The sequence below is a fragment of the Pongo pygmaeus genome, chromosome 15 (assembly GCF_028885625.2).
Source record: "Pongo pygmaeus isolate AG05252 chromosome 15, NHGRI_mPonPyg2-v2.0_pri, whole genome shotgun sequence".
Taxonomy (NCBI): Eukaryota; Metazoa; Chordata; class Mammalia; order Primates; family Hominidae; genus Pongo; species Pongo pygmaeus.
The window spans coordinates 42,773,576-42,788,812 of NC_072388.2; positions in this window are offsets into that span (position 1 = coordinate 42,773,576).

The following is a 15,237-nucleotide window of genomic DNA, read 5'->3' on the forward strand; positions in this document are numbered from 1 at the left end:
AAAATCCTGTCATTTGCAACAATATGGATGAACCTGGAAGACAATGTGTTAAATGAAATAAGCCAAGCACAGAAATATAAATACCTCATAATGTCCCTTGTATATGGAACCTAAAATTGGCAAACTCACAGAAGCGAGTAAAATGGTCATTACTAGAATTTTGGGAGGATGGAGAAGAGAGAGGAAAGCAAACTGAGATGTTGGTCAAAAGACACGAAATTTCAATTACATATGAGGAATAAGTTCAAGGAACAAGAGAGCCATTGTACAATACGGTGACTATAGTTAATAACCATGTATTATATTATTGAAAATTACTAAGAGATTAGCTTTAAGTGTTCTCACACCAAAAAAATATAAGTATGTGAGGTAATACATATGTCAATTGGTGTGACTTAGTCATTTCACAATGTACACATATATCAAAACATCATGTTATACACCATTCCTTTTAAAATGTGGCAGTATTATTCTCTATATTTTCACGTGAACATGAGCTAGAACTCGTGTGTGTGTGTGTGTGAGAGAGAGAGAGAGAGAGAGAGAGACAGAGAGAGAGAGAAGTGGAGTCACTGAGATACAGATTTGCAAATCTAGCTATTACCAAGTTGTTCTTTAAAATAGTTATTGCAATTTAAACTCTACTGATGCTGTAGGAAAGTGTCCTGTTTCCACATTTTTGTAACACTTAATTTTATCAAATATAAATACAAATACCTTTCATTGTATTTGTATGAGCATTCCTGATTTTGTCTCCTGTGGTTTTCTTGCTTGTGGTCTTTGCACAGTTGTGGGAATTCCTACTGTAATAATCCATGCTTACCTGGCAAATAAAGACTTACCTAGGACTGGGTAATTTATAAAGGAAAAGAGGTTTACTAGACTCACAGTGCCACATGGCTAGGGAGGCCTCACAATCATGGCAGAAGGTAAATGAGAAGCAAAGTCATGTCTTACATGGCTGCAGGCAAAGAGAGCATGAGCGGGGGACCCCCACTTTACAAAACCATCAGATCTCATGAGACTTATTCACTGTCATGACAACAGCATGGGAAAGACCTGCCCCTGTGATTCAATTACCTCCTACTGAGTCCCTCCCATGACATGTGGGAATTATGGGAGCTACAATTCAAGATGAGATTTGGGTAGGGACACAGCCAAACTATATCACCTATAAATAGTTTTCCTTTGTGATTCAATCTTTAAAAATATTTCATCCACATCTGTAGTTTGTCTTTTAACTTTGTTTTGGAGATCTTTGGTTATATAGGGAATTTTAATGTTAATGAACTTAATGAAATCTTTTCTATTATATTTTGTGCTTTTTATGTCTTAAATGCTTCCTTATCTTGATAAAAACAGATATATTAAAATTATTCTCTGATAATTTTCACTAAAAATTTTAATGTTCAGCTTTTCAAATGTATGACTTTAAATATTTAGTATAAGATACAGATCTAACTTTATCCTTTTTCTACTCACAGTCCCCACCCCTGCTCCTTTTCTTGAATAGGCTATTCATTTCCAAATTATTTAACGCTTTGTTATACCAAGTTCCATATATTATGCTCTCTATCCTGTCACATTATCTCACTTTTCTTCCCTGCACTGTAAAATTCTTAATGTCTATTAAGACTAGTACGAACATTCTTCTTCTCCATCAAAACCCTCTTGACACATATTTTATAGAAGCTCAGTTATACATGGTGATTTCAAGTGGTGCAGACTCACTGCTACATGGATTTTTTTCAATAAAAGTAACACCACGTGTGCCTTACTTTACTGTCTCCCACTCTACCTCCATGTCGTTCATCTCTGCTATCCCTGAGACAGCAAGACCAACCCCTCCTCTTCCTTTTCCTCCTCAGCCTATTCGAAGTGCAGATGATGAGGACCTTTATAATGATCCATTTTCACTTAATGAATACTAAATATATATATATATATATATATATTTTTTTTTTTTGAGACAGAGTCTCGCTCTGTCGCCCAGGCTGGAGAGCAGTGGCGCTACCTTGGCTCACTGCAAGCTCCGCCTCCCGGGTTCGGCCATTCTCCTGCCTCAGCCTCCCAAGTAGCTGGGACTAGAGGCGCCCGCCACCACACCCGGCTAATTTTTTGTATTTTTAGTAGAGACGGGGTTTCACCGTGTTAGCCAGGATGGTCTCGATCTCCTGACCTCGTGATCCACCCGCCTCGGCTTCCCAAAGTGCAGGGATCACAAGCGTGAGCCACCACGCCCGGTCTGTTTCTTGTAATTTTCTTAATAACATCTCCTTTTCCCAGTAGACTTTATAATTAGAATACAGCATATAGTACATACAACATATAAAATATGTGTTAATCAACTGTTCATGTTTCAGTAGGGCTTCTGGTTAACAGTAGGCTATTAGTAAAGTTTTGGGGGAGTCAAAATTTAGACATGTATTTTCAACTACCTGAGAGTTTAGTGCCCCAACCCCTGTATTGTTCAAGAGTCAAATGTTAATACTTTTTTATTAAACTCGTGATCTCTCTTTCAACAAATTATTCAGCTTTTTAAAATGTCCTAAGATTTTTATTTTTTAAGTTTTTCATGATTGATACTTTATTGTATTTCATTGTGGTCTGAGATCATGTTCTCTATACTACAAATTCTTTCCTATTTTTGATACTCTTTATGACTGGTATTTGTGCCAAAAATAATTTTACTCTATTTTCTGGATACCAAAGGTCTAATAAAACAAGTTTACTAATTATTTTATCTTCTTTATTCTATTGGTTTATTTAATTTTAATTTTTCAGAGAAAAGAGAAAAGTTGTTACATCTTCCAATATGATGTTGAATTTATAAGTTTCTCTTTCCAATTATAATTTTATATACATACTACATGCATATCTCTTTATAGAGATAGATATACAATGTACGCACACATATATTTTCACACAGACACACACATATGTGCAGTTATTGTTTTCATGTCTTCAAATTTAAGATTTTCATATAATCCTTGCATAATGGCTCTTACCTTTAATAATCGCCTTTCTTTTTAATATCTTTGTCTCCTAAAAATAATATGGATGTTACACATTTTTCTTTCTTTTGGTTAGTATTTGAAATGTGTTTGTTAGTTTTTTATTTCAGGATTTATTTGTTATTTGTTTTAGCTAAGTCTCTTTAAAGTTCACATACAGTTGGACTTCTACAATATATATGGGCATTTCTATCCTTTAACAATCAAGTTTAATTCATTTGTTTTTTGTGATATCTGATATCTTATTTGGTGTCTCCTATTTCTGATTTTTAAATTTTTTCTCTTTTTAATTAATTTTTAATAAAGATGCCATGAAAAGTCAATAAGATGAAAAAATAGGCATTTCAAATGGCACTGGGATGATTGAATATTCACATGCAAAAGCTGGACCCCATCTCACACTATATACAAAAATCAACCCAATATGGAATGGTGACCTAAAAGAGGACTAAAACTATAAAAATCTTAAAAGAAAACAAATGTGTAAATCTTTGTAATTTTGAATTAAACAATGGTTTCTTAGTTATGACACTGAAAGCACATACAACAAAAAAGATAAACTGGGCTTCATCAAAATTGAATACATTTGTGCTGCAAAGGTCAGCATCAAGAAAAAGAAAAGACAAACCATAGAATGGTGAATAAACATTGGCAAATCATATGTCTGATAAAAGATTTGTATTCAGAATGCATAAAGAACTCATACAAATCAATAATACAAAGACAAATACCCAATTGTAAATGGGCAAAGGATCTGAATAGACATTTCTCCCAATAAAATATGCAAATTACCAAAACACACATAAAAGGATGCTCAATATTAATAACCACCAGAGAAATCATATCAAAACTACAATGAGATACCACTTCGCATCCACCAAGATGGATATGATACAAAATACAGATAATAACAAGTGTTGGTGAGGATGTGGACATGTTGGAATCCTTGTGCATTGTTGATGGGACTGTCAAATGGTGCAGCAGCTTGGGAAAAAAACTGTGGCAATTTCTCAAATAATTGAACATAGAATTACTATTTGACCCAAGTTTCCACTTCTATCTATACATCCAAGAGAAATAAAAATGTATATCCATACAAAAACTTGTACAAGAATATCCACTTTTGCATTACTTATAATAACAAAAAGTGGAAACAACCAAAATGCCAATGAACTAATGAATGGATAAATAAAATATAGTATAACCAGAAAATGATACATTATTCAGCAATAAAAAGAAATGAAGTACTGATATATGCTGCATGATGGATGAACCTTGAAGCTAAATGAAAAAAGCCAGTAACAAAAGGACACATATTGAGCGATTCAATTTCTATGAAATGTCTAGAATAGACAAATATATAGACACAGAAGTACATTAGTGTGGGAAAGGGATGAGAGCAACTGAGAGCTAAAGACATGGGATTTTTCCTCAATGTAATAAAAATTTTCTAAAATTTATTGTAGCTATGGTTGTTCAACTCGGTGAATTTACTAAAAATCATTCAGTTGTACAGTTTAAATAAGCAAATTATGATATGTAAATTGTATCTTAATAAAACTGTTACCAGGGGAAAAAAACAAAGAAAAGAAAGCAGGGAATGAAAGTAATAGATAAACGGAAAAGAATCCGGTGGAAAAAAGTAACAGTAATCACAGAAATAAGAGCAAAAATTAAGAGGCAGTGTCTTATTGAAAAGTTGATTTGGAAAACAGTTCATGGGGAATTAAACATTAATATATCTCTTTCATAGAGTTTATGAATAAGTGGTATTGATTGTTACACTTGGATTTTAAAGGATATTTAGAGTTAAAACAAATGTCTTTAAGTAAAATTTTATCTATTATTTATTGACTAGATGTATTAAAAAGTCACTGGAAATGAGGATAAGATTAGGATATGTTCAACATATATTTATTGAGCACCTATCATCTTCCAGTCAGTGTTCTAGGCACAACAGTGAACAAAACTTATGAATTCCCTCTCGTATGGAGCCTATATCCCAGAGAAGATTGACAAATAAAATACAAATGAATGAATGAATGAATGAATGAATGAATGAAAAAAATGTATGCGTAGTATCTCAGGAAGTAAAAATATTATCAATGAAAATTCAGCAAATTAAGGTGATATAAGGAATAGTAAATGAGATATTACTTTACACAGAGGAGTAAGGTCTTTTTGATAATGAGATAATAGACAAATACCTTACAGAAATGAAGACCTGAGCTAAATGAATTTTCTTTTCTTTTGTACAAAGAAGAGATGAGAACCTCACAAGCATAAGAAACAAAAATACACGCAAGAAAAGTGGAAGTTGGAAAATTAGTATTGCAGTAATTCATGACAGAGGATGATGGCTTGGATGGGCGTGCAAAGATTGGAAATGCAATAACATGGTTAGGGCTTAGATATATTTTAAGGCTGAAACCAACAGTTCATGCTGGCATGTGAGTATTTATGGGTCACTGTAGAATTTTGGCCTAAACAATTGTTAGAATAGAGCTACTATTTTTAGATATGGATATAAACGAGGGTTTCAAAGTAAAAATCAATAATTGTTTTGGATATGTTAAGTTTGAGATGCCTATACAATTGCAAGTTGAATTTATGTATTTGAAGTTCAGAGAAGAGTTAATACTAAGGACATGTATTTGAGAGTCATCTACATGTGGATGAGATGTACATGTACATTACTGGATGAGATCAATTAGAAAACTTCTATTGATACAGAAAAGATGCATGAGGACTGAGCCCTGTGTCTCTTTAGTGCTTAGACATCTGGTCAATAAAGACAAACCAGAACAAGTACTAAAAGAGAGAATCCAGTGACATAGAAGGAGAAACAAGAGTTTTTCTGGAGATCAGGTGAAGAAATGATTGCAAGAAACTGATTTATGTCAGTTATGTCAGTTAGTTATGTCGAATGTTACTTATGTCCGGTTACATGAGGTTTAAGATATATCATTAGATTTAGCCACATGGAAACTACTGGTAATCTTGAAACCAGTGTTTTTTGTGCAGGGATAGACATGAAAACCTAGATGGATTAAGGAAAGTGGTAATAGTGAATATACGCATTTTAAGGAATTTTGCCATAAAAGTGAGCAAAGAAAAGAGGAAGTGGCTGAAACTGTATGTGAAATATATGTTGAGAAATATGATAGTATACTTGTACAGCAATGGGAATTTCCCAGTAGGAAGAGAATAATTGATGACGGAGGGGAAAGCAGATAACAGTATAGACAAATGAGAATGAAAAGGGAGAATGTGAGTTGTTATGTGAACTTGATCATATATTTAAATGCCAGCTATTCTCTTATTTTAAAAAAAATAGATTAAACTTCCTTGAATCCTCAAAGCAAAAATGATAGCATAACAACCTTAGAAAGTTTTAAGCTTTCAAAATGTCTTACCTTCATCCTGCTTTGCAAAGATTTTCAGCATAAACTGTTCTCTTTCAACATACTCTATGCTCTTGCCCTCTGGCTTATCTAATCTAAACATGTTTCTGTTAAACTCTACCATAACCCCTAACAGAGAATTGAATGACATTTATTCAAGCCTCAGTGCCAGATTAAGATGCCAGAAGTTATGCTAGAAAATGTTACTTTTTTTTTTCCTGTGTGCTTTGAAGCCAGATAATTTAGCTTCAGGCAATCAAAGCATATTTCTCTTCAAGGCTGATTTTTCCAAAAGCAGCTGTTTGTATTCTAAAGCTGAATCTGTGTGTGAGTCATTAGCACAGTGTTTACAAGTTTGCTTTTTTTCTGTATGGCTTCTGTAAAACTGTATTACAGTTTAAATTTTCTATCTAACCATTTTCCTATATTCATTCCTCCTCTGGTGTGGGAATACATGAAGCATGAATTCAATCATCTACCCAATCAGATCTTCCTGTTGTTTAACATTAAACATTTCAAAATGTATCACATCCCCCTTTATTATACTTGAAATTAATAATGCAATATCCAGGGAAACTTCCTTTTTCACACAACTAATAATTAGATGGTGAATTTAAACAATGATTGATGAGTCTGGGCACTTTACAGAGTTAGGATTAACTTCAGGGACAAATTATTTTCCTGTACAACATCACTCATGCCACTGCTGTAAGCCAGCATCATTAATCTTAGCAATCGATTGTTCATCTTTTTGATCCCTATCATAAAAATGTTTCATTTAAGACCTCCTAAGTTCTAATTTGAGAATCTAGGACACACACAAAAATATAAATATCAATATCAATAGGATTACTATCAAAGTTTGGATATTTATTCCACATTGAAGTTACTTTTGTGTATGGTATGAGGAAGGGATCAAATATTCATGTTCCTTGATCTGAAATCAAAGACCAAATAACTGTTCCCCATGCACCCAGTATACAATGGAGGTACAGAGACCATATAACTATAATAAAGGCTTTAACTTGGAAAATGGAACAATGGGAAATACAGCCAATCTAGCAAGGGTTCCAATAGCCACTTGCTGTAACATTCTGAAATGCCTTTGGAAAATAATTCAAGGATGCCCTACTGTAGGATGAAAAATATTATTCAACTAATTCACACTATGTTCTTTGAGAAGAGCTACTTAGTCCATTGTCCTAGTTGGTTCTTGGCAGAACCTTAATCTACCTCATGGTTTTACAGTACAAGCCTTTTAAAAACTTCACAAACTTCTTACCTAGTTGAATCCAGCAAATCCCATAACTTTATATATAGTATTTTCTAGACTTGTTAGATTTTTCTAATATCTCTGCTTTGTTGTCCCCTTGATACTTTTGTTTCTCGACTTCATTGCAGGTCTCTGCACCATCTCAGGATTTAATGGAAAAACTAGAAATGTAGTCTCTTTTCCTTAAGCTATTTCTTCTAATTAAAAAGATTTATTGGAATCACCTTCTTAGTTGGACCTTTCCACTCAGACACCTTAGTTGATTTAGAGGTTTTAACAAAATGAGCGTATCAGCCATTCCCTTGATTTAAATATTCCCTTGTTGCTAAGGACTAATCCATTTTTATTAGCCAGAGAATCTCACCATTTTATCATTTTACTGCTTGAGGTTAAGAAGCAGATATCTTTTCATCTCTACAAATCCCCAAATTTCTGATCTTTATCTATTCTCTTTCTTATCAACCTTCAAGATAATGATAGCAATTTATTTTCTGGGCTTATATCTTCTTGGTAACTTCTTGTGAAATGTAGCTAATAGCTAATTAGCACTAACATATAATTTTATTAATATAAAATATGCTATTTTTCCAACTTATTTTCTTAGATTTAAATGCTCATTAAGTACATTGTATGACTTTCAAATTACTGTAATATTCAGTCTTTCCAATTACTTCTCCATTGAAAATCATATAATGCCATCATTCCAGTCTCTGGAAACAAAAAAACTGAAACTACTGTAAGTGAGCACTAACGTAATAAAAACCTAGGATAGCAGTCACTTATGGTAGTTTAGTATTTTTTATGAACCAAAAAAAATCAGGACAGTGCAGGTTATACTATAGTAAAAACAACACTGGGCTGGGTGTGGTGGCTCACACCTGTAATCCCAGCCCTTTGGGAGGCTGAGGCGGGTGGATCACCTGAGGTCAGGAGTTTGAAACAAGCCTGGTGAACATAGTGAAACCCTGTCTCTACTAAAAATACAAAAATTAGCTGGGTGTGGTGGCGGGTGCCTGTAATCCCAGATACTTGGGAGGCTGAGGTAGGAGAATCGCTTGAACCCGGGAGGCAGAGGTTGCAGTAAGCCAAGATCACACCATTGCACTTCAGCCTGGGTGACAGAGAGAGACTCTGTCTCAAAACAAAAAAACAAAAAAACAAAAAAAAAACCACACTGAAATCTCTGTAATTTCAAAAAAGTTTATTTCTTACTCAGTTTACATCTTCAATGTGTTCAATGTGGTTCATTGGAAATATTTACTCCACCAGGGACATTGGCTAGTGGAAATTCTATATTCTCACATACTTCAACGAGTTACAAAGAAAGGGAAAAAATTTAGTGAATCACATATTGCTCTAAAAGGCTTCATTAGTCAAAGTAAGTCATATACTGTATTAGTCCATCCTCACACTGCTATAAAAAAACTGCTCAAGACTGGGTAATTTATAAAGAAAGAGGCTTAATTGACTCACAGTTCCACAAGGCTACAGAGGCCTCTGAAAACTTACAGCCATGGTGGAAGAGGAAGCAAACATGCCCTTCTACACATGGTGGCAGGAAGGAGAAGAATGAGAGCCAAGCAAAGGGGGAAGCCCCTTATAAAACCATCAGATCTTTTGAGAACGTACTCACTATCATGAGAATAGCATGGGGGAAACCACCAACCAATATCATTCTTAGCTCATTAGTTCAACCAAAACATGGCAAACAAACCTTAAAACCAGTTTTAAGGTTTTAAGGAACCTCCTGGTTTTAAGGAACAAAGTAGGAAACTAGGAGACCAAGAAACACATGAAAAGAATAAGACATCTTGGCCAGGCACCGTGGGTCATGCCTGTAATCCCAGCACGTTGGGAGGCCAAGGCAGGTGGATCATGAGGTCAGAAGTTCGAGACCAGCCTGACCAACATGGTGAAACCCCATCTCTACTAAAAACACAAAATTAGCCACCTGTGGTGGTGCGCACCTGTAGTCCCAGCTACTCAGGAGGCTGAGGCAAGATAATTGCTTGAACCCGGAAGACGGAGGTTGCAGTGAGCTGAGAGCACACCACTGCACTCCAGCCTAGGCAACGGAGTGTGACTCTATCTCAAAAAAAAAAAAAAAAAGACATCTTTTGTGATATAATGGTAAGTTTCTGTAACCCCAAGTCTAGTTCCAATATGTGCCGTTAGAATAGGGATAATTAGCTGGTGGAAAATCAAACACAGATCTGACTATCCTCCTGGCATAATCTGACCTTTTCTTATACTGAAGATGAAGCCAGTACATGCAGTCATTTAATTTCAATTAAGGTTCACATCACAATTGTCATAGTTTCTCTGGATAGGCTTTGAAGGAGTTACTAAATGAAATTATTGGATTCTGTTTTCAACCAGGGCTGTAATCCCAAAGTTTAAATTACGATGAGTATATAAATTCTTTGTAGACCATAGGGTTTTAGTGCATGATTCTCTTTACAAATGATCAACTCCCACATATTGCTATGTAACACACTACCTAAAAGTCAATGGTTTATAACAGTAAGTCTTTTATTATTGCTCAAGAATCTGCAAATCAGCTGAGTGGTCACCTTGGTCTCAATTATATTTCTGCATCAGCAATGGGTCATAGAGGATCTCTACTGATCTTAATTTGCCTTCTCAAGTCTTTGGGGATAGGCTGATTGTTGGCTGGTCCATGATGGCCTCATCTCTCTCAGATGAATCTCTTTCATGCCTCAAGTAGGTACAATCATTCTTATGGTAGAGGGAGAAGTGCAGGTGAACAAGAATTGCTTTCTTGAGACAAAGACTAAGAATTAGTACACATTTAATTCCACTCTATTCTATTGGCCAAAATAAGTCAGAAGGCAAGCCCAAGTTCAAAGAGAATGGAAAAAACTCTATCTCTCTAGTGAGAGGAATTGCAAAATCACACAAAGCATGTAGCTATAAAAAGAGGTGAAAAAATATGGCCATTTTACACTCTATCACCACTTTTAAACTTTAATGCACAGAACATTGCCTCAAATGTTTTTCCCCTGTAGGTGTGTTAAATTTCACCTAAGAACAAAAAGGACACTGAAAAATTTCAACTTCATATATTCATGTGGTTTGTTACTTACTTCCAAACAATAATCTCAAGTGGGCTTATCGTGATTAATTACTTAAGACCTCATGAAGCCTTTTGATTTTAGAAACCCAGGCATTGTACTTATCATAGTGGAGTGATTGTTTTTGTCAACCAGCTGATAAGTGGAGACTCTTTCTTCCTCTTAGGTTGAGATAGCATGAAAAATCATTATTAATAATTGTACATGTTAATTCTCTCACTATAGAATTTAAGTTTATTCAGAATATCAATAAGGAAACATATTAATTTTAAAAGCAAGTTGAGGCCAGGCGCAGTGGCTCACGCCTGTAATCCCAGCACTTTGGGAGGCCGAGGCGGGCAGATCGTCAGGTCAGGAGTTCTAGACCAGCCTGGCCAATATGGCGAAACCCTGCCTCTACTAAAAATACAAAAATTAGCTAGGTGTGGTGGCAGGCGCCTGTAATCCCAGCTACTTGGGAGGCTGAGGCAGAAGAATCGCCTGAACCCCGGAGGCAGAGGTTGCAGTGACCCAAGATTACGCCATTGCACTCCAGCCTGGGTGACAGATTGAGACTCCATCTGAAAAAAAAAAAAAAAAAAGCAAATTGAACCTGGCTTTTGGAGCAAAACCAATGGAGTAGTAATATGAAATGAAAGGAAATAAAGTAAGAATTGTGTATATTTGTTCATTAACAAATAATGAAGGGCTTGGGGCCCCAAAGGTACTTAAACAAGGAAGGGAAAGAAGATCACAGAAAAAAATACAATAAAATTATGCTCACAGGGACAATCCATAGCCAAGAAACTATTGAAAAACATTCAAAGCTACAGATAGAGAGTCGATACTAAATGCAATTTGAAACCCTCAGCTTGAAAACAGACAGCCAGCTGGCTGGGAAAAAAATTCAGAAAGATTTGAGAAGGAAACATGATTGGCTTAAAATACTTCAAGCAGTATTTGATTGTGTTCATGGTAACACTTTTTGTTGTTTTATTGTTTGTTTGTTTCTGGTAGTTTTGTTTTGTTTTAAATTTTGTGAGAAAACTATATATATATATATATATATATATCTATCTATCTCATGGGGGAATATGGTCAGAAAATTTATGAAGTTAGATCTTTTAAGAATGCACATTAAAGTTGAAACCTCCTAAAGCGACTCATGCAGAGCAAAAACAGATGAAATCCTTGTCTAAGTTATATTCTATGTAGAATTATCCAAATCAATGGTGACAGGGTTGGTTAGATTTGTATCTTATTGTCTTCATATCTTACCATGGAACACACTTCAGGGGAGAATCTACAGAAACCTAACAGGAAAAGAAATGTCTGAACTCTAGAGCAAAGGGGTAATAAAGGAAAGCAAGCATTATTACCTAGCCTTTCACATAGTAGAGAAAGAAAAATGAACACGTTAAAACGTACATTAAAGCTTTAAAACTCAAATTTCCCTATTTTAAGTGATTGAAAGCATACAGAATAAAACACTAGGGACATATGCCATTGATACAGAGAAAGAAGTGTTGCGCAGAAGTGATTTAACTACTACATGAAATATCATCAGTTATATACTGATTACCTGAAAATTTTATCATATGAAGAAAAGATCGTAAGAAATACATATTTAAAAAATAAATATTTCTACTCACTTGGACCCTGAAGATGTTGCTTTAGAAAAAAACACGTTGGGCATGAATTCCAACTGAGACAAAAGATGGACAAAATGTGAGACTCTCCTCAGGGAGTAAAATTAATAGGTCTAAAACTCTCTAGATCAGATGTAATAGCACAGCCATTGTTTCAAATGGCTAAAAATGCTTTAGGAAATGTTAAGATAAAAAATCCTCAAAACTCTGAGTTCAGTACTCCAATTCTAGCAATCCCATTGCTACTGAAAATTTTTAACTCCTCTATTTCTAGATAAAAAGTATTAATTGACTCAAGCTCTGGCAAAATCTGTAGCTCTGTTGATTCTTAGCTATCCATCTCTAAATGGCCCATAAAATATCACCTTCTATTTTCTCTTTTCCTGGATTTTAATAGTGAAGAAATCTTGGCATTCATAGTGAGGGCAAATTGGAGCTATGATATTTGTGAAGTTAGAAACTTATAGGCAAATGAGGGCTTTTCATGATTATTCCTCCTCATTTTCTTCATTTCACCCTCCCAATTTCTTCCCATTTCCTCTCCCTCCCCCATTTCTTTGCTCTAGATAACTTGACTTTGTCTATAGTTTTTGACTGGCCAGAGTAATGTGGCTATAAATATTTTGGCATAATTTTGATGGTATTATAATTTGATTGACTTCTCTTATTTTCAGAATTTCATATGGGAGTATGACTAGTGCATTGATATTCTCTTGTGTCTTCTTTACTAGCTCTTTGGAAAATAAGGTCCCAGGAGAGATTTGAGGTTGGGTTGATGTAACTTTGCAAGTACAAACAAACTGCACTTGTTCAAAAGGAAGACAGCCCAAGCTACCACTGCTGATAGACATTTATCTCTACCCAGGCAACTGAATGAAATATGTATGTCAGCAAATAAGAAGAAAATTATGACACTGGAAAGGGTAAAACTTCATACTTTATTTTTTGGATGCAATAAAGATTTTTTTTACTTCAGTTTATCCATTTGAGCCAATAATGTGCAGAGGTGAATAATTTTTTCTGTTTGAAGAATTCTTACATTGCGGCAGTATAATTTATGACAACATTTGCTTGTTGCCTAATCTTAGCTCAGCTATAGTAAACAAAGGGCTAAGGATAACTGAAGGTGGGAAACGAAATAGGCAGTGAAATTTTAGTCAATAATAAAGTATGCTTTGGGGTTAATTTATTAATATTTCATTGTGGCACCATTTCAGAGATTCTGGAGAACAAAGTGGCATGCTCACCCTGGATCCTAGGAAAATATATAAAGAAGCAGTAGTTATTATTGAGGAATTATCTTGATAAAGTAGGGCTAAGGTATGCATGACCTGGGCTTGGATCTGTTCCCCACTGAGGGAGGAAACCAAACATCAATTGTCTCTAGATTTAACTATTAGTTTTGCTGGGATAACAGGACAATAATCAGGAGAGTAGTGGAAAACATGCTTCCAAAGAAAGTAAGAAATTTCTACTGCACTTCAGCAGAGGGAATCATTTTGGATCATTATTTATGGTTCCTTCTTGTTCCTCCTTGTCAAAGGAGAAGAGACTAATGCTGGTGGAATGTCCATCTTGCATAAAAGTTGAAGAGGTCTCTGTAAAAATCAAAGAGGTCTTACACAAGACCTAGCTTTTTGGTGCTCTCTCTCTCTCAGAGAGGCTTACCTATTGCAGTGTGTGTTCTCCTCATTGGTCCCTCTTTCATGTGTTAAGAAATTTTGGGCAGAGATTCCCTATTTTATGGAGAAGGCCTGTAATTTCTCAGTTCCTCAGACTATAACTGAGTGGGTAGATGAGGTAGATTGTATTACTTTTTCAGTCACTACCCTTTCATTGCAGAAACAAGTATCTATGACCAAAAGGATGCTGTAGTAGACTATATCATTTTGAAACTCGTTACTGCTCCCATCAACCAGATGTATTATACATTCCTACATATTTGTGTCAGTCTTGGCCATGTGACTTGCTATGTCCAAAAAATATGAATGATAATGATAATGTCACTTCTAATACTTCTAAACAGAAGCTTCAAGAACTATCACATGATGATTCTGTCTTTTTTTCTCTCTCACTAAAATGAGTCTGATAATGATTCCTACTCCTCATCCTAGATGCTGGAATAAAGGAGACAGGGACCAGAGCCACAGGCTACCCACAGCCAAGCCATAGTTGTCATGTAATATCAGCAATCTTTTATTGTACTAAAACATTAATATTTGGGATGTACTTGTTACTGTAGCATAGCATAGAGAAAGGTGACTAATACAGCAAGAGGTAACTATAATTAGGATGCTTCAGTAAAATATCTGGAATGAGTGGCTTTGGCTCTGGGACCAGGCAGGTGACATTCATCCAACTATTATTGGTGACAAGAGATATGAAGATGCATGCTATACAGTGGTAAACATCTGCTGAAACTGTTTTCTATAATGACTGTACCTAATGAGCTTGTGGCTTTAGCTAAAGTTGTAAAACAGAATTCAGTAGTGTGACTTAATTTCCAGGACTGAATTTAATATATATTTTAAAAATCTGTAAGAAATATATGACCTCAGAAAATAAATGGCTAGTTTGCAAACAAATTAAAAAGGAGTTTATAAAATCTAGAATTTCTTTCACCTTCAAGGTTACAATGCAACTGGTTCTCACTTCTACCCATTAAAAAAGATAAAACTGAAAAATACAAAGGTCTGCAAAACCTCAAGGTGGTGGCAAGACCAAATCAAACAGAGTTATATGAATTTTTAGGCATCTGAACTTGTTAATGCAGCATCTATTAAATCCATTTAATTGGACAAAATATCTTGGAAGACAAAGACT